Source organism: Bubalus kerabau, chromosome 1, assembly GCF_029407905.1.
Source record: "Bubalus kerabau isolate K-KA32 ecotype Philippines breed swamp buffalo chromosome 1, PCC_UOA_SB_1v2, whole genome shotgun sequence".
NCBI lineage: Eukaryota > Metazoa > Chordata > Mammalia > Artiodactyla > Bovidae > Bubalus > Bubalus kerabau.
This window is the reverse complement of record NC_073624.1, coordinates 198,007,195-198,031,849: the sequence shown is the minus strand read 5'-3', so window position 1 is coordinate 198,031,849 and position 24,655 is coordinate 198,007,195.

The window sequence follows — 24,655 nt, the reverse complement described above, 5'->3', positions numbered from 1 at the left end:
AGTGGTCTGCTTGCCGTCTCTCAGCCTGGTGACACAAGCACCAGGTATCTGGCCTTACCACACCAGTGGTACTGCTGACCCTACCTAGTGATACGTGCTGTTTCAAGGACCCGTGGGAGACCCAGAAGGCCGCTATTTGTGTAAGTGCATCAGACATCCTCACCTCAGGATGACAGTTAAGTGGTATGGTGGGAGTCTTGGCAAAACTCTAGCCTTTAAGTCTACATGTTCCAAGAAATCAGATGATTCTAATGCTCTGGCCTCAGAGTGCACTTTTCTAAGACGCCTTCTAACTCTCTAGTCAAGGGATTAACCAGTGTACTCAGATGACCAGGTGAGAATGCAGAATTCAGTGTATGAAAGTCCATAAAACCTACCTTCCAAAGAGTTCATTCACAGCATTTGCCAATCCTAGCTGATAAAGTCATCACACGTGAGCATCCTGTGATCAGAAATCTAGGGTAAGCCCCATAGCCAGGGTCACCCTGTTAGAAGATGCAAATTACCCATCGTCCCACCACTGCAAAAAACAGCACCTCACTGCATTCTCCCTTGATCACTGAATCTGGGTCCCCACCACAAAGCTAACTGCTTTTGCCATTGCAGGTTGAGAAAATTGATGGATTTTCCCCCCAAATCTCTCCAGATGCAGCAGTGTGAGCTGGTTTCAGCTTCCAACATTTGAGAATCATCAGATGGCTGCCTTGTTCCACTTTTTTTTTTTTAAACCATACGGTTATATTTCTTTCATGCAGTACACAGAATATGAACCCCCTGCTGAATAATGAGCAGGAGGATCCAGAACCTCGTGCAGTACATGGAATGTCCTTGTGCAGTACATGGATGTCTGATGTGCCTCTCTAGGGTTCTGTTTCACTGAAACTGTCAGAGATGCTCTTACACAAGTAGATCCTGGACATATGATAAACTCACATGATTATTGGTTCTTGCACATCTGCCCAAGGAAGTTTCACATAAAAATTCAAATTTTCAAGTTTTCTTGAAAAAAATAAACATCCCCCAAAAAAGAATCTACATCCCCACACAGCAACAATCCAAGGACAGGAATATAACTATTTCTTTACACTGGCCCTGCTGTCCAGTCTCCACAATCGCCTTCACTCTTTGTCACGTTAAATGGACAACCTCCCTCATTTACATGTGCAATTGCATGTCTTAATCTAAAGGAACAGGGAGGACAGAGGGAGGAGCATGATAAAAGGAAGGGAAGTATGAATTGTGAGTTATTTAAAAGGATATATACTTTTAAGAAACTCATACTAATAGTTCACATGCCACAACCAAAGATCATGCAAGCCGCAAGGAAGATGGAAGATCCTGCGTGCCACAACTGAAACTTAGTACAACCAGGTTAATTAACTAATTAAAAAAGAAATATAACCAATAATACATTTTTTTAAAGAAAAAGGACATATGCTAAGCTATGACAAGAGAAAGATAGGTAGGGGTTACAATGAAATGCTCTATGAAAACTCACCTAAGCTACTGAGCTTATTTTTTAGATAATGTTAAGACAATGAAGGGTTTCACTAAAGTGTTTAACAAAATGTGTATTGCTTTAGAAAGATAATTTCAGCAGTGTGGGGGACAGACTGAAACAATTAAAGACTAGAAGCAAGGATATTATTATTTTAAAAAAAAGCGCAGAAGAAAAAAATGAGAGTATGACCTAGCCTTGCCCATTCCCTGGTGGCTCAGATGGTAAAGAATCTTCCTGCAAGGCAGGAGACAGGTTCAATTCCTGGGTCAGGAAGATCCCCTGGAGAAGGGAATGGCAACTCACTCCCAGTATTCTTGCCTGGAGAATTTCATGGACAGAGGAGCTTGGCGGGCTACAGTCCCTGGGGTTGCAAAGAGTCGGACACAACTGAGTAGCTAACACGTTCACTTTTTTTTTCATGGTAATAGAAAGAAGGGAAGGAATATTGTGGAATATTTGGAGAGGATTTCACAGAACTTAACAGACAATTGGCTAGAGAAGAGTGAGGAGAAGAGTGAGAAAAAGAGTGAGTATGATGATGTTAGCCTAAGTCTCTGGGAGAAGAACATGAACTCCGAATAGAGTTCAGGGAGAATTCAATGGAGAGACAGATGAGTTCCATCTGAATGTGTTAAAAATAGAAGGAGTGGTGAGTATTTTCATATGAACACATGTTATGAATGGAGCTTGGGAGAGGAAAAAAAACACAAACTATAGATAGGGACTTGGAAATCAACAATTAAGCAATGCTATTTGAAGCCAGGAACTAGGTGGAATTGTCTAGGGCAAGGAGAAGAGGGATATACAGAGCTCTCAGGAACATTATACTTAGAGAAATGGTGATGAAAGAAGTACCAACAAGTGAGACTAAAAAGAAAATGTAGGAGACATGGGGATGCAGTGGATATTTTCCACTGGTTCTTCCAAACCCACTTTCTCCCCAGTTCTGTGCCTGGGGAGGCTGACCTGTGTGGGCTGCTTCCTTTGGCTTGTCCTCTGGCAGTGGTCTGATTTGGCCAATAGGAAGCCCTGAGCTGGGCTTCCCAAGTGACTCAGTGCTAAGTATCCACCTGCCAATGCAGGAGAGGCAGGCTCAGTCCCTGGGCTGGGAAGATCCCCCGAGGAGGAAATGGCAACCCACTCCAGTATTCTTGCCTGGAAAATCCCATGGACAGAGGAACCTGGCAGACTATAGTCCATGGCATTGCAAAGAGTCAAACACGACCTAGTGACTAAACACCAACAACAAGCACTGGTCAAGGTGAGCGTGATGCTGGGGTATTCAGTGCCCTAGCTCACTCCCTACTGGGTGGTCCCAAGTTAACCACATTTCTCTCTGTAGCTACATTTTTCTCAGAGTTCACAGCTCTGTTGGGTGGGTCCTCTTCATGTAGCTGGTTGGCTAACTGGTCCCATCTCTCAGCCTTCAGGGCAGTCACACCCCCCTTTGTCTTCCTAGCATACTGCTCCATCCTTTGTTGGCTACCTTGATCTTTATAAAGAGCCCCTTGGTTATGCTCCTTTCGGTGTGAATGTGCCATCTGTTCTCTGCTGGGATGCTGACTGATTCAAAGGTAAATCCAGGAGGGTATAATATCCTGGAAGCCATGGGAGAAGGACTTGCATAAATGCTCCAAATCACATCATGGGATAAAGACTAAAAAGAAGCAGAGTCTGGCAATTGTTTTCAGAAGACTGGTGTGGGTGGGAATCAGGATATAAGGTTTGGTGGAGGAAATGAACAGTGAAAGAAAACAGAAGCGGTGAGTTAAAAATATTGCTTCAAAAAGGCTGGTGGTCTAAGGAGAAAAGAGGAAGGACATCAGTCTGAAGCAGCACTAATCCATTCCTTTAAAGTTAAGGAGAGATGGAAATAGCCCCATAAAACTGCTTTTTTTGGTCAATTGCCTCATTGTCACATGATTCAAATGGCCTTCTTAAATTAGCAGATCACCTTCTCTCTGGGATTTTAATTTGACAGAAAGGTTTCAAATATAACCAAGAGACAGCTAAGGATGAAATATCTAGTTCAGGCTCACCTCTCTCAGCCATTCCAGCTATTAATCATTTATAGGACACCATAAGCCACCTCTAGGAAAATGATGATTCTTTATTGCTTGTTAAAAATATTTACATTTTCCTCTACCAGCTGTATACAAGGAATTGATATTTTCTGAATTGCTAAGTCAATAACATCTTCCCTGAACCATCAAAGGATTTGATAAACCAGCAAAACATGAGAGCCTCTGCTGCAAATAAGTGGGAGGCACGCAGGCTGTCAGGCAATTAAGTGGACCTGAATAAGCTGATGTAATTAAGCCTCTTACTGCATAATTATCTTTATTTTAAATGTGTCTTTTGATGAAACATCTGTTCCCCGCTCCAGATATGAAAAGAGGGACCCATGCTCGGGAAGCAAACAGGCTTGTGAGGCCCTCACACGTGCTGCCTGGGCTGCTCAGATCCAAGGCAACAAATGTTGTCATTTGTTCTATCTTTGCATGCAAGAGGCAGGTGTCCTCAGGTCCTGAGCCTGCATTCGACTGACCTCCAAGCTCACAGCAGCTGCCTGGAGCCCTGTCACACAAAGAGTCCCTGAGTGCCAAAGGGAACACTGAGCAGCAAAGGGGCACCAAGCTGTAAGGGCTAGTCCCTTGACCATCTGCACAGTGGGACAGAGGTGGTTAGCAAGGTGGGGAACTGGTCAGCAGGATCCCTTGAGTCCCTGTCTTCAGGCAGCAGTGCCTAGCTGCTTCCCCTTCATCAAGGGTAGATATGATTAGTCAAACCTGACTGATGCCGCAGCATCACTTTGGTGAATTTTTGTATGGTGATTTTGTCCATCCTCAGTTCTGGAGACCCCAAACTCTAGTGTGTCAGTTTCCTATGTTTTTTCAAATCAGGAATTTTAAATCATGCTAATGGACATTGAAGTGAGGAAATCACAGATTTGCACAAAAAAGAGACTGGATTTTATCAGATTGGCCAAAAAGTTTGTTTGGGTTTGTATCCATAAGATGTTATAACATACAGGCCCATATATACACAACATAAACACCTATATAGCATATAGGCATACTTCATCTTATTGTGCTTTACTTCATTGTGCTTTGCAAATCTTGCGGCTTTTGCCAATTGAAGGGTTTGTGGCAACTCTGCGTTGTCAGATGATGAATAGCATTTCTTAGCAACAAAGTGTTTTTAAATTAAGGGATATACATTTTTAGATATCATGCTATTGCATATTTAATGGATTATACTGTAGTCTTTTATAGACACTGAGAAGCCCCAAAATTTGGGGGCCTTGCTTATGGTGATATTCACTTGATTGCAGTGATCGGAAACTGAACCCACGCGTCTCCCAGGTCTGCCTATATTTCTCATGCTGCCACTTGTGGCCTTGTGGCCAACTGCCTGTTGTTCCCTTTCAGCCTCAATTTACTCAACTCTAAATTGAAAATAATGATACCTGTCTTACAAAGTAATTGTCAGAATTCATAAGTAGGCAGAAAGCCTAATGGAAGACATTAAGTATGGTAGCTGATCTGAATAAACATTAGCTCCTTCTCGTTTCTCTGACCAACTCAATGGACATGAATTTGAGCAAACTCCAGGAGATAGTGAAGGACAGGAGAGCCTGGAGCACTGCAGCCCATGGGGTTGTCAAGAGTCAGACAAGTATAGCGACTGAACAACAAAACAGCTTTCTCTGATCCACCTCCTCCCACTGTCCATGAAGGAGCCTAATGGCCATTTCTTAACTAAGGGTTAGAAATCTGCTGTCAAGAACACCTTCTGGTTCAAGATGGAAGGAGATCCTAGACTCATATTCTCTCCACAAACACGCTAAATCCACAGCTATACATGGAAAAGTGTCCTCTGCAAAAAACTGGCCGAGCAGCTGCTACATATGGGGCAGACAAAGGAAGGTCCAACTCAAAGGGGGTAGAGGAGGCTGGGACAGAGTCTCACCATAAACCTCAACTCCAGCACAGCAACCCACAGTTGGAACTCAAAATCTGGACCTTCTCCCTGAGCAGTGGAGGATTTGAACCCCACATTGAGCACCCCCAACTTCTGAAACCTCCACCTGAGGGTTTAGCATACACAATATCTAGGTCTGAAAACTCTCAAGGCTCATGTCCAGGGAACCCATGAAGTCATAGAAATCTGAGGAACAGCTCTTAAATGGCTCAGGCGTGGACTCTCCTCACAGGGCTCACACCCAGCAGCTGATCAAGAGGGGCTTGGATCTTGACTGGGAGAGGCTTACTTGCTTTCTTCTCATGTTGGCTGATGGGCAGTCATCTGATTGGACACACATTTGGGGTTATTGGGTGCTTTCTGAGGATGGAGACTGGGGGCCCTATCTTTGCACTCTCCCTCTGCCTTACTCCAGCCAACAGGTGCCATCTTTTTCTTTTCTTTTTCCTTCTTTTCCTTCTTTTTTATTTTTATTTTTTTGGCTTATAAAACTCTCGGTATTTTCCATATCTTTTTCTTCCTTCCTGGCAGGCACCTCTCTACACTCTCCCTCTGCCTCACTATCATCAGTGTGCAGGCTTCACTTTCTCTGTGCTGGGCTCCAGAGCACCACGGTCTCCCAGAGGGGAATTTATACATGCTTCTAGAGCCCCAGGGCTTTTTTTAATACATACATTTTATTGAAGTATAGTTGACTTACAATGTTTCAGGGGCACCTCACGGCGATTCAGTTATACAAATACACAGTATTTTTGAAATTATTTTTCATCAGAGGTTATTATAAGATATTGACTATAGTTCCCTACGCTATACAGTAAAACTTTGCTTCTTGTTGCATATCTATTTTTTAATTAGAAATCGAGCATTCTACTCATAGTAAGTCAAACAAGTGGAATCAAAATGTCACCAGGGACCCTCTAGATCCCCTGGCACTGGTAGTCTGTGGGTGGGGTTTATGCTTGCAGTCATCACAAAAAAGCTCTCTTTCCAGTAGTTTGTTGTTCATGAATAGGAAGGTAACTAATTTTTGCCATTAGGTTACTGCAACACCATGAAGTCAATAATTGTTTTAGTTATTTGTCAGGTAAGGAAATTGAGACCCAGGCTTAAAAGCATAGCTTGTGTGATAATTGCAGGTTTAGATGCAGGGCAGTCTGACATCCACTAAGGATGCTAAAGATTTGAGAAAAGTAATCTTGTTTGCCATGACCAAAGCGCACATGGAGGTTCCTCTCTTCTCCACTTCTCAGTATATCAGGACTCGGACAAATGGTTCCCTTTAAGAATTTTTACCCAAGAGATTCAGCTTCCCTTGTGGAAGGTTTTTAATGCCCTTTTCCTGATCTACAATTTTGCTCTTCCCTTAAAGTCTATTTCCCTGTTAAAGAAATGTGTTCTAAGTCGGGCCAAATTCAATCAAGAAATAACGTAAACTTCAGAGAAAACATAAATAAGTTTTTCCTACTTAAAGAGTTGTTTTAATGTTTTAGGCTAATGGAAGAGATGCAGAGGTTCTGTTGACTGGGTAATAATTTAATCTTGGCTTTAATTTTCAGTCTTACATTGGATATTCTTATACACTTTGATCAATACAATTGAAGAATTATCCAAGGAGATTTTTTTAAATATGAAAAGAATGGAAAGGTAGAAAAAGAGTAGACAAAGATTATTCAATCGGATCACTTGAGCTCTACAAATTACTAGCTATTGGGTCTTGGGCAAGTCATTTCATACATTGGGGCCCCATTTTTCTCATCATTTAAATGAGCATTAAGCTGGATACCCTCTCAGCTCTTTCAGCTTTCACATTATTTGATTCTAGTGCCAAAGCATAATTTCATGATATACTCTACGTATTTTTTCCCTGTAAAACACATTGACGTCATGCTAAACTAGATGGACTCATGTTCCCTCCTGTAAACAAATGTGGCTATTACCAAGATTTGCTAGCAAACAGAAAAGGGGCATGGCATGTCTCAAGTTCTTTTTCCTGTAATGCTCTGAGCACATTTTTGATGTGTTGAAAAACTGCAGAGTATTTCTGTATGCTGCTCTTTATATGACTTGTTAGATCATACCAAAAATATTTCACAGAGCTTCTTTCATACTTTTTCTGGACTCACATCCAAAATTGAGCAAAAATATTAGATTTTTTAAAAATATACCTGTGTTACAGAAAGAAGCAAATGCACAAACTCAATGTTAATCTTTCTGTTCTACAAACCAAAGCATATTGATAAGCCCCTGCCAAATAGCTGAGATGTATTATAAATGAATATAACTTTTGTTGGACAGCACGCTTACTGAGCTGTAGAATGCAGCCTGGAGGCATTTGTAACCAGATAGAGACACCATAGGACATATAGTGTCCTCTGTGAGAAAAACATGATGGAAATTGTGAAATGTTTTAGAAAGCAGGAATTCCAAACTATCATCATCCTAGCAGATCTGATTACTCCCATGTGTTCTGATTTCACAGCAAGTGCCAATCCAGTTGACATTTAGGAAGGAAGTTTCCCAAACAAACCATTTGTGGCATCCTTGGAAATACTTCTAGATAGTCATGCATAATGAGAAAGCTTGGTATCATCCTAAATTGAAATCTGACCTTTTTTGATTAAAGGAAATCTTGAGTTAAGGACATAAGCTCGGACCTTAACATCCACTGCTAGTCAACACCCAGGCTGGAAACTACTTGACCTTTACAAGAAGTCCTGACACAGGGCAGCTTAACCTCATGCTCAGTGGGCTTCAGTAGTTCTGATCCTTTTTCTTCTTCCTGAGTATCTCATAGGCTCATCTGAACCTGATGCTCCCATGCTCTTTGCAAGTGACTTCACTTTACGATCAGCTCAAAAGGCCAAGAAACACAAGAATAAGCCAAGTCTTCCATGCCCTAATCTTGTCTCCCCACAAAAACCACTATACCTTGTCCTGGGGTGGGAGAAGGAAGGAGGCATAGGTATATTTCTTCACTAGTATTTTTTGTTAGCTTCACCTCATCAGTGGAGAGGTTGGCCTCTGCACAACCTTCTTGAATGTCCACCACAGTCCTTTACATCATATTCACCTGTCTTTCCCCAACTACTGTCCTTCCACTGCCAACTCAGGCAGTATCCCTTTTCTTCTTTACTTAGTTATATCAACCTGGTACCTAGAAGGACCCAGGGAAAACTAAGCTTTCCATCTTTCTATGAGCAAAGTAAGCCAAACCTGTGAAAGAACAGGAAGAACTCAGATAGGAGAAGGAGAGAAAGGAGACACACAGTGTCTTGCCCCAATGAACTGACTGATCTGACTTCCCTAGCTGCATCATGGTCCTTATTTTAAATACCCTAATTTTCTCTGATTCACTTTGCATCCAGAACTGAGTTGTTCTTTCTGCTCAAGGAGTAGATAGACATTCTAACTGAAGCACAATATTCTTGTATTTCCCTCTCAGTCTTTAAGAAAGATCATATAGGCAGAAGTAATACCCTTAAAAAATTGTATTTTCCCAGGACTTCTGTGGTGATCCAGTGGCTAAGGCTCTGTGCTTCCTGTGCAGAGGGCTCAGTTTCAATCCCTGGTCAGGGAATTAGGTCCCACATGCCGCAACTGAGAACTCCCATGCCACAGCTAAAAAGATCACTCAAGCTGCAACAAAGACTGAAGATCCCAAGTGCTGCAACTAAGACTCAGTATAGTCAAAATATATATATGTATTTATATATAAAATTGTTATATATAAAATTATATATTTAAATATATAAAAATATATTATATATTTAAAAATTATAAAATTTATATATTTATATATATAAAGGAAAGGGCTTCCTTGACCCTCCAGGACAATTGCTCAGAGATCAGGAGAAAAGAGAAGCCTAGATACAGCATATGACTGAAACAAGACATCCTCTGGATCCATCCATCAGCACCATGACCAAGCCAGGAGGAATTTGAAGGGACAATGAGATGACTTCTGTACACAGAGGACAGCAACTTCATAACAGCTTTGGGTAATGAACAGTACATTTCTTCAGGAGACAGGCCCCCTGATTTTTAGTGGGTACCCAGTCAACCCCCAATTTTAAGCACTGGACCACAAGGCCAGGTCCAGAGAAGCTGGAGCATCTGGATTTCAGCAGGATCACAATGGGTAGCAACGTCACCAAGAGCCCCAGACAAGGCCTCATCAGAAGGCTGAGCCCAATCTCATGATTTCTTTCCTCTGTTTGAGACCTTGGTGGTCAGAATTGACCCTCCGGTCTGAGCAATATTACTGTTCTTGGGAGTGGTCATGTGAAACAAATGGAAGGAAAAATGGCATCCCTTCAGTTGCAATAGGAACTAAGAATCATTGAAGTTGAATGTGTACATTTTATATCCAAAACTGATTTCACATTTGTAGATACTTGGAGTGCCCAATATCCATTCATTTTCTAAGAGCACTCTGTTTCCTTTTGAGAAATAACTTCTTTCCTATTAGACAACGTCTATTGGGATAATAATTTAGGATCATGGCCTTCCCTACACAAGGAACTAGCTCAAGATGCATACTGAATCAACTAGATGCCCCTACCCTGATATTTAAATCTGAGCACAGGTCAAAGGATCTGGAAGTAACTAGAATCCACTATGTCCTCATGGAGAGTTCCTACTGGGGCCTCTAGCATATTTGGCTTCTGTACTTCTGGAGCTGTCTTTTTCTTACTTTATCCTCAGCATGATGTCCTAGGATCCTGGCAATTCTGTGAACCTCTGACAGACTTCTAGCAAATTCCTTCTAGCTTTAGTTAGCCAAGATTCATGTCTGTAGCTTGTCATTTAAGGCAAGAAACTAATATACAACAACATTCATACAATGGGCTAAAGTTTACATGACTTTTGTTCATCTAGTACTCCATTTCACTCCCATAGAACTTTGACATTAATAGAGCAGATACTATATCCACTCACTGATTCATGAAAAAAACCTAGGCACAAAGGGTTTAGATAACTGGCCCATGCTCTCCCAACCAGAAAATGCCCCCCAAGACTTCTGGCATGACACCCAGCACCCTGTACTGCATTGCAGTGAGGTGTGAGCTTCTCATCTGTTCTCCATAAAGCAGCAAAAGGAAGACAAGTTAATTAGAAACACACACGCTCTTTTACCAGCATTCATGTGACTAATATCACGGGCCTCTTTTTAAATTTCCCTTTTGTGCACAGGGATCAAGATGTAAAAACATTCTTTAATATGCTACAGCAACGTTAATGGATCCAGACTGTAACAGAGTGACATATTTACATTCAGAAAGATTGGAAGTAATGGCAAATTGGCTCTGATGTCACCTATAATTGTTGCCTTTTAGAGGAGACATACCTAAGTCTATCATCTCTATGTAGAGGGAAATGGCTTCCTGGAAACAAAAATAAATATCCCTCTTTTCCAAAAGGGAGTTGACACTAATCAAGAAGCATCTGAAAATAGGTCACGCAGGGGCAATAATTATTCTTTGACTAACAGCAGGCAATTCCAGGTTTTCTTTACATATAGAAGGACTAAATTTAAAGTGTCAGCGAAACTTAGCAGTACAAGTGTTGTCTGAAGTCAGTGATATTCTTTTGGAATTTAAAATCACTAAATAATTTGCCTGAAGTCACATCTCAAGTCCTTGGTAATGTTTGGTGCAAAAGGCAAATAATTCAAATTAGAATCAGAGCAGTGAAAACCCACCCAAAGCGAAGACCTGAGGACACAGCCCCCAACACCCCCACCCCCATCACCCAACACTAATTATAAACTTAGTGAGTTGAGACTCAGATCCACTTTAGGCTCTTCTCTTGGAACAAGCCTTTCTCAGAGAAGAGTAAGAAAAAACTTAGTTCCTGATATCACCTGTTTTTACAATCCTACAATACTTCTCAGTTTAGGTGAGAGGACGCTTCATGGAGATGCTTGAAATAAAAGCACTTAAAAAATTAACATGATAGGAACAAGTTCATAAAGTGTTGAATTCATGCAGGCATTAAGGTTTTTATTTATATAAAAAATTTCTGCTTGCCAACAGCTGCTCCCTGTCAACATCTATTCTAGATCATTTTACTATAAAAGATAACATCATCATCTAGATAAAATACTTTTTATAAACAATAGACATTTCATGATCTTAGGTGGAAAACCAGGCGACAAATTTTTTCTTCATAGTCCTCTAGTGTGAAAATTAGATGTTCTTTCACACCAGGGGAAATGTGAAAAAAAAATTCCCCTTAATAATTAGAGCACGTGATCCCATGGGTACACACTTTGTTCTATTGGTTTGATGGGATATGTGTCTCAATTCCCACAAAATTGATTTACTAAACCAAAACTAAAATCTCAATGCCTCTAAAATACAAGTAAAAGTCTAAAATTGATCAGTAAGCAAAAAAAAAAAAAAAAAAAAGGAAAGTAAAGCAGAAAAGAATTCCTATGAATGTCAAAAATCACATAATTATGTGATATGCCAGTAGGAATGTCCCCAAACATCTATGAAAAGAGATCCATGAAACTGTTCTTTTTATTCCCAGATGAAAAGCAGACCTGAAATAGTAAATAGTTCCGAGAGTGATGGTTGTATAGCATCAAGTTCAATGCTAGGGCTGCAGGTCAAATTTGATTACCCTTCTTATCTCTGCTTTCCTTTACCAGTTGTCTTCTTCTAGCTTAGTGATTTGTTAGTACTTTGTTTTTTCAAATATATTGCTCCATCTTGCAGGACAAGCACAAAGTTAATCTTTCTATGGATAATAACTATTCTAGATGTGTAAATCAAGTATTGTCAAAAGCAAATAAAGCATTTTGGAAAATCAAGAGACTAATTCATAGGGTGTGAATGGGCGTGGGGTGGGGAATGGGAGGAATGTTGATTTTTTTTCCTTCTTCTTGAGAGTTCCCTTCTAAAAGAAAAATGTTAGATTATTGCAAAGAATACATTCTTTGGCAGCATTCTCTCTTTCCTCCATTAAAAAGAAAGTTTTACACATAATAACTTACAGAGTACATAAATGTCCTTGGAGGATAAGTGAATCCTACTTTATTTGGGGTAGGAGGGAGGGAAAGTGTCCACGATTTGCTTGCTTTCTTTGACCTTTTCCATAACTCTCTCTTCTACCCATCAGACAGGCTCTATCAAAGATGCTGAAGTAGATCAAATTTCCTTTTTCCTTTCCGCAGGTTAATGACATTTGCTGTGAGGGTCAGGAGATTACCAGAGAACTGTGAACTGGAGGCAGGGAGCAGGAAAGCTGTATTCCAGGAATAATTTCCTCCACTTCTCTGACAAGAGAACTGTGAAAGTTCTCATTATTTGTCTATATAAACAACACTGCCCACCCACCTGGCATTTTCTCAGAGAGGCAGGCTTCTGATAGCCTTCTTTCTAGTTTCTATAGTGAACAAATTTAAGTCCTGTTTCAAGTCACCTTGGAGTGCAATACATTCTATTTATACCCAAATGTACATTGCTAAAAAGAAAAAAAAAAAAAAAAGTTTTCAGATCATTTTTTTCATCACTTCTCTAAATATTCTATTTCCCAGATTCATCACCCACCTACTTATTCATCAGTTTTCGCACCAAAAAAATCCTGACAGTCTTCCAAATCCAAACACACCCTCAAAGGATGAAAAATCACTGATAACATTCTTTGGAATGTTCAAAAACTGAGGGAAATGTCTAATAAAGCCACCCTAAAAATAAGGCCGTAACACTAGAGCCAGCTCTTGCCAGAATGGTATTGATTATGCAAGGACATTTCAAAGCTAATCAAGACACCCTTTCCCCTCAACACACACACACACACAAATCAAGACCTTTCAAACAAGACAAATCAATAGTGTCCCAAGGTAGAAACAAGAAGGAAAAGAAAAAATATTCTTCAAGTCAGTTCTTTGGAGAGAGATTATCCAAGTCTCCCTTTCACTTCCCATTCCACAGTGACTTCAACTCTTAGTCTCACTAAATTATTATGAAGTGTATGCCTTCTGTTTCTATTGCATTCCTGGATCTTTATGTGCACCAACCATCCCAATGACAGGAGCTCTCCCCCATAGCCCTTTCTAATTTTCTCTCTGTGTATGGTGTTATTTTAGGAAACAAAGTATGAGGAATTTTCACGCTTCTTAAAAAATAAGCATGTTTCATGCCATCTTTCTTATGGATTCTGCAATGGATGAATTGGTTCCAAATGGTTGGGTTTTCACTCCCATTAACTAACACTAAGGCAATGCTCTGCGGATTATTCAGCATTCAGAATCACACAGGTCCAGAGGGAAAATAAAGGGCAGGATATATGAACCTTGACTCTTGAATGAGCTGAGGTGCCTGGAGTCACCGACATTCCAGAAAGTAGAGTTGAAGAATGGTATTCCTTAGGTAATTATGATCTCAGCCGGTTCTAATGGAGCGATAATAGTTTGGCAGATCCTATGGGTGGTGTGCATTTCAGAGTCCTTACAAATTCCAGGGAAAGAAAGTTATTCTTTTACCTCAGGAAAAAAAGAATAATTGACCTATTGGGAATAGGAGAAAATTGACTACAGTTCCTTCGGCACTAGGGTCCCTTGTCATTTAGAAAACAATGATTGGATTACAGGGTGGATTAGCATAATTTAGTGGCAAAAACACTTGCAACCATTTATCTTCTGGACAAATGGCTACTGAACCATATTTCTTCAATTCCTTCCCTTCTACCTATCTCGATTTGGTAGAGGAAAAATAAAAAGAGATGGGAAACCAAAAGGGCATAATGTAACTCTAAATACAAAACCACATGTCATGGCCAATGTCCCACTGTGAGTGAGGATACCAAGTCCTGGATAGTATTACCAGAAACACAAAGTGGAAAGGAAAGTACTCACTGGACCTGCAGATTTCATGTAGCTAACAAGGTCATCTTGAATAATTATGAATTTCTACTTTGAACTAATTTAATAAATGATTTATCTTAGGGTTTTAATGGATCCTTTATAAACACACACACACTAATACATACACACTTCTTTTTTTTAAGTCAAATACTACAGAAATGATTTTAAATTTTTAAAAATTGTCCTCATCTCCATTCTGGGCTTCCCAGATGGCATTAGTGGTAAAAAGCCCACCTGCCAAAGCAGGAGACATAGAGATGTGGGTTCAATCCCTGGGTCAGGAAGATCCCTGGAGAAGGGCATGGCAATCCAATCCAGTGTTTTTGTCTGGAGAATCCCATGGACAGAGGAGCCTGGTGGGCTATAGTCCGTGGGGTTGCAAAGAGCTGGACACACAACTGAAGCGACTCAGCATGCATGCATCTCCATTCTGGGTGTCCATTCCAGGGACTGCTTCCCACAGACAGTCACCTTAATCTTGTCATTTTTAGTTATTTAACTCTAAATAACTGGACTTAAATAACATTAGTTTAGTTATTAACTCAAAATAATATGTTACACTGAAATTATTAATTTTGGGGGGGCATTCTTCAGCTTGAAGTTGAGGATTTAGTTAAGCAAACACTGAAAACCAACCAGAGTGTGGATTAAAATGACATGTAAAATGATATTCACTGCAGAGCTAAGCAGGATGCCAAGACTGTATTTCTCTCTTCACAGGTCCAAAGTCACACACAACCTTTGTGCCATTCAGAGGAGGAGGAACATGTGAACTAAGCATTCAGTTAAACGAATGAACTCTTCTTAAAAATCATTAAATCTAAGAAATCATTTTACACTGGAGTTTGCTCCTTATTTATACCATTACTTGTAACATTTTTGTTGCATTCATTTTGCTTTATTCTTTCCTGCGTTTTACACTTGCCTTTTTTTAAAAGGAAAAGAGAAAAAACTCATACACTTTTTTATCCATGAAACATGACCTTCTCTGTGAAGTCTCTCCTGGCTCCCCAGTGTGAGGTCAGTAATTCATACCTTCAAGCTCCTATAACACAAAATTTGTCTGTAGTTCTACTTTAGTAAAAGACTAGTTGGAAACAGAGTGTCTATTCTGTTGCATTATAATTATACATTGAAGTCTATGTCTACTGGAGAAGACTCTTAAGAATCTTCTTGGACTGCAAGGAGATCCAACCAGTCAATCCTAAAGGAAATCAGTCCTGAATATTCATTGGAAGGACTGATGCGGAAGCTGAAACTCCAATACTTTGGCCACCTGATGCGAAGAGCTGACTCACTGGAAAAGACCCTGATGCTGGGAAAGATTGAAGGGAGGAGGAGAAGGGGACGAAAGGGGATGAGATGGTTGGATGGCATCACCGACACGATGGACATGAGTTTGAGTAGGCTCTGGGAATTGGTGGTGGACAGGGAGACCTGGCATGCTGCAGTCCATGGTGTCGCAAAGAGTCAGACACAACTGAGCGACTGAACTGAACTGACTACTGGAACAGACTACGAATTCTTTAAAAGGAACAAGTCATACTATTTTTTTGTCCTTTACCTCTTGCACACAGCCCAGCACTTAGTATTTTGTTGTTGTTGTTGTATGAATACATGAATATAGTCTATAAACATGTGGCTCTCAAGGGACTGATGCTCACTCATCTAACCCTCTCATCTCCCTCATTTCTAGACTTGTTTTAGAGCATCTAAAATTAGAGAATATTCTAAGTTTTAGTTGTTTTCTTAAGAATTCCAGGAGAATATAGCCATGTTATCCTCTGACCTTGAAAATTAAACAAGAACCACCACAAAGATGTTGGCATTCTCCTCCTTTACATCCTCCATTTATAAATAACTCTTCAAAATATTTTTTAGGAAGTTGAAACAGAAAGCATCAGAAAGGCTTGAATTCATCTTACTGCCTTTTAATCCCATTTATAAAGACAGAATTAAACGCAATGATATAAAATATATACATTTAAAGATATGGTATGTGAAAATATGAAGACGTAGACCAACTCCGATGCTAGAGAAAAGGGATTAATTGCCTCTTTGCCAAGATGATCAGATTTCAAAGTAACCTATGATTAGAAGTTTCTGAGGGGCTTTCCTAAATCTGTCTCATTTTATGTTACCACAGTAATTTCCTGTTATGGTAGAGCATTTAGGGATAATATTCACAAAAAAAGTTTTTATATAGACTTTGCAAATGTCCTCTCATTTATTGAAAGTTTTTAGTTTTAGTTCTAGGCTGCATGTCAGTTAGGGGGTTAGATCATTTTTTGAGCTACTGTCAATCATCACAGCCAAAGTTTGTTTGCCAACACCAAAGTCATCTTAACGTCAGCCACCCAAATCTTAAAAAAAGAATTTGACAGTGCGGTGTTTCATGACACCCTGTGACAGACTTCACCACACTCTCCTCTGTGGCTCCTGCTCTGCTCCCCAGACCATAGTTACCTGAGTACATTATATGCTTGGCTGGTAACACACATCTCTTTTTGAACTTATCATCCCCTCGAAGACAAGGCTGTATGTTTATAATCTGAGTATCACCATATAATATGCATCAAATACATGTTTGCAGAATAAATGAGGAAATCTTTCATATGGAAATCTTCTTTTAAAACAGTTACCCAGTAAGTCGTTACACAGACACTCCAAAACTGCTTTGGGCCCTAATTTTGCCTCTAATTAAACAATTAATTTTATTAAGAAACACATTTTCTAACAATCAAAGCATGAGATTTCATGTAGCTGGGGAGATTGTAGGACTGTAGAGCACATTATTGCCTAATGCCAGCATTCAGACATGTCTGGAATTGTTTGATGAATGGGTAAAACAGAGCTGATGAATGTTTATTTGTATGGACCTGAGGTTACTCTGAGGGTGAAAATATGATCTCAGAAGAAAAATAAACTAGACATTTAACTTTGCTTCTTGGAAATATGTTTCCTTCAAAAAAAAAAAAGAGAGAGAGATTATAGGTAAACACTCACAGGCATGGGGGGACTTTTTCTAAACTTTTCAAAGAAGTAGGATGTAGGTGATGCTACTTTCAGAGTCAGTAACAGAGACATTACTTTACCGACAAAGGTTCTTCTAGTCAAGGCTATGGTTTTTCCAGTAGTCATGTATGGATGTGAGAGTTGGACTATAAAGAAAGCTGAGCACCAAAGAATTGATGCTTTTAAACTGTGGTGTTGGAGAAGACTCTTGAGAGTCCCTTGGACTGCAAGGAAATCAAAAGTTAGTCCTGAATATTCATTGGAAGGACTGATGTTGAAGCTAAAACTCCAATACTTTGGCCCCCTGATGCGAAGAGCTGACTCACTGGAAAAGACCCTGATGTTGGGAAAGATTGAAGGCAGGAGGAAAAGGGGACGACAGAGGATGAGATGGTTGGATGGCATCACTCGATGGACATGAGTTTGAGCAAGCTCTGGGAGTTGGTGATGGACAGGGAAGCCTGGTGTGCTGCAGTCCCTGGGGTCACAAAGCATCAGACATGACTGAGTAATTGAACTGAACTGAACAAAATGAAACAATGAGGAAGAGTGAGCCATTCCTCTTCAGACCATCACACAGTCCTGCCTCCATAGTCAGGGGGTCCTCCCATGTACAAAAGTCCCTCCAGGTCCCCTGTTGTTTGTTTGGGGGGGTGGGGGTGGGGGGGAAGCCTTTGGTCTCCTTTGCCTTCTCTGAGTTTCAAAGAGCAAGCTCAGGCAGTTAAGGATTAAGAGTCACAGAACTCCTGTGCTGTGTGCTTAGTCGCTCAGTCATGTCCGACTCTCTGTGACCCCGTGGACTGTAGCCCACCAGGCTTCTCTGTCCATGAGATTTCTCCAGGCGAGAACACTGGAGTGGGTTGCCATGCCCTCCTCCAGGGCACCGTCCATCTAAGCCACCAAGGAAGCCCCACAGGACTCCTAGTTCCTCCTGAAGGGATATACATAAATATTTAATACAAATTCTTGAGTTGTTCCACAAAAATTAAGATTCTTCACTCAGGTGAAGAATGGTGACTATATGTTGACCTCAAGCACACAGACCCCCGACTGACTGGAACCAAATATTTGAGATTCCAGAGACATTACCCTGTACCTTGCCACCAACCAATCAGAAAAAGTCTACAAGCAGATGACACATCCTATGACCCTCTCTCCTGACAGTATCTTTAAAAATCCTTGCCTGAGGGACTTCCCCAGCCATCCAGTGGACTACAGACTTCCACTGCACAGGGCAACAGTTTGACCCCTGGTAGGGGAAAATAAGATCCCACATACTGTGCCTTGTGGCCAAAAATTAAATAATTTTTTTTTTAAAGTCACTGGGGACTTTGGGTCTTTTGAGCATGAATTGCCCATCCTCCTTGCTTGGCCCTTATAATAAAACTTTCTTCGCTCCAAACTCTGATATTTCATTTGTTTGGCCTCACTGTGCATAGGAACATGAACTTGGATTCAACAACAAGGGCACCCAAGTGTGATGGGAGGGAGCCATATGCCTGAAGAGCAGGGGACACTATGGTGCCTGGAGTTGGAGAGTAGCGTGCATGCTCAGTTGCTAAATTGTGTTGGACTCATTGCGACCCCATGGACTGTAGACTGCCAGACACCTCTGTCCATGGATTTTCCAGGCAAGAATACTGGAGTGTGCTGCCATGTCTTCCTCCAAGGGATCTTCCCGACCCAGGGATTGAACCTGCATACCTGCATCTCCTGACTGGCAGGTGGATTCTTTACCACTGAGCCACCTGGAAGCCCCTGGAGAGTAGCATGAAATGATGCTGTGACCACAAGAGGTTATGACGCCCAGTAGAGCTTTGGCATTGTCAGTTAAGAAAGCATGTCTGTGACCATGTGTGAAATGGACCCTAAGGACTCCCAGATAGGCTTAGAGAGAGCTCATTTTTAAGAGGTGAAAGATGTAGGTAGAGTCAGAAGTCAGTGAAATTTCTATTATCTATTCAATCACTGTTTATTGACTACTGATTATGTTCTAACCATTGTGCTGGCCTTGGGTTATTGCTGCTAAAGTGACTTCGTCTGCACCCCCCAGGTGGGATGGCCTGGGAAAATCCTGGTTGCCATAAAATTAAAGTAGCTGCTCACAACAGCAAAATGTAAATGTAAAACTGAAGTGGGGAAAATATGACCAGTATATATGAAGGAATGCAGATTTCAATAACAGAATATCAAGTTTTCTCTCATCTGGGTGGCAAACATTTTCAACATCAATAACATCAAGTGTTGACATGATGAAAGAGGTTCATACAACATAGGTTTGAAATGGAAATGAGTGCAATTTTTGAAGGCAACTTGGCAATATGTATCACTGTAGAAATTAACACTTTCTTTCACTGAGAAATAAATGCATGCATGTTCAAGAAAACACCAACACAAGGCTTGGCTTTGTGATAAATACAGTGAAAAAACAGTAACAATCAAAATGTTGAGCAATGTGGAATGGCTAAATCAAATATGATTCATCCATAAAACAAAGAACTATACAACAATTTCAAAGAACAAAGTAATCTAGAATGCATCAATATAGAAAAGCTTCTTGATACATTGTTGCTTGTACAGAATACAAATTCTACATGAGGACATTATTTATGTGAGAGAAAAATAGAGCAAAGAGGTTAGAAGTATCCACCTGGATATTAATCTTGGCTCTGCTGAAACAGAAAAAGACCCTGTGGGGCAGCCCAGAATATGCTTGTTTGGCTCAGTGATTGTTTTTGAGGTGATTATTTTGAGAAACAGAAGCGTCTCTGAAATTACCCTTTTGTAAGAGACATTTACATTTACAAAGGAAATTTCCATTTTTTTCATTCTTTAAATTGAAGTATAGTTGATTTACAGTGTTATGTTAGTTTCTATACAGCAAAGTGATTTAAATATATATATGTATTCTTTTCATATTCGTTTCCATTATGGTTTATCACAGGATACTGAATATTATTCCCTGTGCTGCACAATAGGGCCATATTGTTTAGGTATTTTATATACAGTAAGGTGCATGAAATCTCCATTTTTTAAGGAAGATGACGACTCTAAGTCACAGGAGAGTCTTCTCATTGGAGAATGACACCAACTGAAATCTGCATAACAACGTTATCCGTATTTATCCTTGCTTTCCCTGGTAACCTCCCATAACTGTACCCACAAACCACATACACGCACACACCCCATACACCTTTGTCATTAAGGACAGTATTCAAGCTAATGCCTTAGGCCACGTAAGATAGTTACTCATTTTTCCCTGAGTGTCTCCTGTGTATGCATGATATTCATATTTTTAAAAAGTTCTTTTTGCTTTTCTCTCATTAATCCTTTTTAATATTTACTTACTTGGCTGCGTGAGGTTTTGGTTGCCGCGTGTGGGACCTTCCGTTGTGGCACAGACTCTCGAGCTGTGGCTCACTGGCTCAGCGCTGGCAGCTCAAGGGCTTAGTTGCAGCATAGCATGTGGGATCTTGGTTCCCCAACCAGGGATCACTCTCTCATCCCCTGCATTGCAAGGCGGATTCTTAACCCCTGGACCACCAGGGAAGTCCCTAGTCTGTCTTTTTATCACAGGAGGTCACAGCCAAGAATTCAGAAGAGTAGAAGGAAAATTATTTTTCCTTCCCTAGAAATATAATGGAGAAAGCAATGGTACCCCACTCCAGCACTCTTGCCTGGAAAATCCCATGGACGGAGGAGCCTGGTGGGCTGCAGTCCATGGGATCGCTAAGAGTCGGACACGACTGAGCGACTTCACTTTCACTTTTCACTTTCATGCATTGGAGAAGGAGATGGCAACCCACTCCAGTGTTCTTGCCTGGAGAATCCCAGGGACGGGGGAGCCTGGTGGGCTGCCGTCTACGGGGTCGCACAGAGCTGGACACAACTGAAGCAACTTAGCAGCAGCAGCAGAAATATAATAGACTCTATGACCAAAACTCTTTAGTGTCATTACCTGGACTCAATAAACCACTGAATAGTGTTATTTCTAGAGTAATAGAATTCATGATTTCTAAACAAAAAATTATTAAGAATATGTCCCAGGAATACCTCAATAATCATCTAAAAACTGCCATAAATTATTCAAAAGGAAGAGTACCTTTATTCATACACACACATACATACATATATATAGCATTTAGATTTTATATGATTTCCTACCACTTTATGCTCCCATTCTAATGGTTGTTTGTTTTCTTTTGCTTAATTTCCCTTTCCTTTTCATGGAATGTTGTGAGCTTTGTAAAGCTCTGTGTAAATATTAAGCATGAACTGCAAGCTTATAAACAGGTTCTGTTGAAAGAATGATAGTAACTCCATGCTGTCAACTCAAGACCTGACAACAAAATGGCTCCATGAAATAAGCCAAGGCCTCTGTAAAGAAAAGCAGCTTTCAGTGCCAAGGAGTTAGCATCAACTGCCATCTCGGTCTCCGTGAGTCTCAGACAAGCTGCTTAACAAGATCAGATAAATGGAATTTGAAAAACCAAACTTAGGAAAATGTTCTGTTGAAAGAGCTGGAAGCAGGGTGAGTGATGGAGCCCTCTAACTCAATCCCTATCAGAGACAAGCAGAGATAAAGAAGTAGACTTGAGCCCCGTCCCCTCACATTTCAGCCCCATTCTGCCCATGTCTTGCCTGCTGGCTGCCTCAGCCCTCCTTAATTGATCTCTCACCCTCTTCGCCACTGTCGGGGAACTAAAACAATCCTACCAACAAAAGACTTTTCCCTTAGCAACGTAGAAGGGAGAGAATACAATGTGTTATGAATTTGCCCACAGAAAATGGTGGACAAAGTCTAGGCAGACTTTCATACAAGTTTATTCAGAAAAATGAATGAGAGAAAAATTTAAAAAAAATTTTTTTTACTTGATATTACCTTCTGTATGACTATGTGAAAGTCAAAGAGTTAGTCAGTCGTGTCTGACTCTTTGCAATTCCCTGGACTGTCGTCTGCCAGGCTCCTCTGTCCATGGGATTCTCCAGGCAAGAATACTGGAGTGGGTTGCCCTTTCCTACTGTGGGTTACCATTTCCTACTCCAGGGGATCTTCCCCACCCAGGGATTGAACCTGGGTCTCCTGCATTGCAAGCAGAACTTTTACTGCTGAGCCAGAGAAATCAATTTGACTATGAAGAGCTTCTAAATTAATCTCAGAGGCATGTATTTATAGTTCTAAGCAGTGTTAGAAGACCCAAGACCTTGCACGCATTGTAAAATCAAAAGCCTGAGTTTCTATAAACACAGGGTCTATATGTATTGGAGAAGACACCCTAAGGAGGAGAGGGTGGGAGAGGCGGCTGCCTCCCTCCTCCTGATGAAACTCAGAGAGCTTGATCATCCCGCCTTGAGATTTGAAAGCTTACCTTACAACACAAAGGGGAAAATCCTGATTCATGTGTCAAAACCTTAGATGATTCACTATCTGGGGCCTCTCTTGTCAAATGCAATTTTTAAGGCTTTGTCTGTAATATCAAACAAAATCTTGCCTTTGGGGCTGATAAGATGAGAACTGTCTTCATTCTTTTTCTGGATTTGACTGAAGTGGGCGAAGAAATGAAGTTTCTATCAGGCTGCCTTGGGGGGTGGAGTGTGGTGGGGGGAGCTGTTCACCAGCTTTCAAGGTCAAACCCTGGGCTCCAGAGGGGCTCACAAAAGCCCTCTCTGCTTGACTCATTGTGGAGATTGGAGAGGAGGAGCAGACAGGTTGGGGCTCTGGAGCTGTGAGCACTTAGGGGATATTTCCACTCCCCACTGGTCTGCCCCCACCACCAAGGCCACCTCTACCCCTGTCCTGGCTTCCATCTCCCACCCCTCCTAGGGCAACGCAGAGAGATGGGCTTTAAGTGGAACAATCTTAAGAACAATCCCCAATAAAGCAGCTGATTCTCAGAGAAACTGCTAGTATCGCAGGCAATTTAACCCAGGTATTTGGAGTCACTTTTTTCAAATCCCCATTTAGGAGGTAACAAAGGCTTCCCTGGTGGCTCAGACAGTAAAGCATCTGCCTGCAGTGCAGGAGACCCGGGTTCAATCCCTGAGTTGGGAAGATCCCCTGGAGAAGGCAATGGCAACCCACTCCAGTACTCTTGCCTGGAAAATTCCATGGACTGAGGAGCCTGGTAGGCTACAGTCCACAGGGTCGCAAAGAGTCGGACACAACTGAGCAACTTCACTACTTAAAGCTTTGCTACCGAGCTCCAAGGCTGCCAGAAAAAGCAACTCCCAGATATTTAAGGTTTATAATGAGACTTCAAAGCCACAGCCCCGGGCTTGGTCCACCACATCCTTGGCACCGATAAATGAACTATCCCTTTGCCCTGTTCTGTTGACAGCCGCATTTTTCCGATCTGACTTTCCCCATTCCAGACAGCATTATCCTTTCAGATTCAGGGTAGGCCCCTGACGACTGGACTTGTGACAAGCAGATTACAAAGCTGGTTTATCCAGGCATTGTATTTCCGAGGCTCTTTCTGCAGCCAAAGTGGTGGCAGCAGCAGGGAGCAATAATTGCTCATTTGCTGCACTGACCTTTTCAACTGGACGGCACCTCAGCTCTAGTGCCACCGTGATGTCTCTCTTCTTTAATTACCGGGTGCTGGCAGGGGAAGGAGTGCCCGGTGGCACCGAGTACAGCTGTGTCTAGTGCCAGGATCTGTCTCACTCTGCTTCTCAAAGCCGCAACTGACGAGCATAGCTATCTGCTTTATTCACTGTTTTTATACTCGGATTTTTAACAGGAATTTAAGTCACTGGGATCAGAAGTGCATGAGGAAATAACGTCAAGACATTTATCTGAGGGTCATTCATTTTCAAACGAAAACTGGACAAATTGGCAGCAGGTGGAAGAGATTCAGAGAAATCTATTTTGCTGTTTAATCAACAAACCTTGCAGCTTGGGCGGAGGGTCCTATGGGTGGCAGCCCAACTAACCTCATCTATTCATTTGCTTACTGCCTCTTGGCTGTGCAAATTCATTACAATACTAATCTCGTGTAAGCAAGATGGTACTGGTACCATCAACAAAAATTTCCAGGAAGATTCACGGATTGTTGGCACTTTTATAAGGACTGTGTGGGACCAGAATGAGCTTGAAAAAAGGAAAGAGAAAAATATGAGTGAAACATTAGCTGAACTGGTCAAAGTGCTGTGATACTGTCTGCAGGTTGGAATGAAGGGATGAAGAGAGGCAGCAGCTGTGTGATGCAGTGAAGGGGCAGCAAGGTGAGAACTGTCATGTAGACTTTATGCTCTGGTTCACGTATGCTGGTACATCTCTC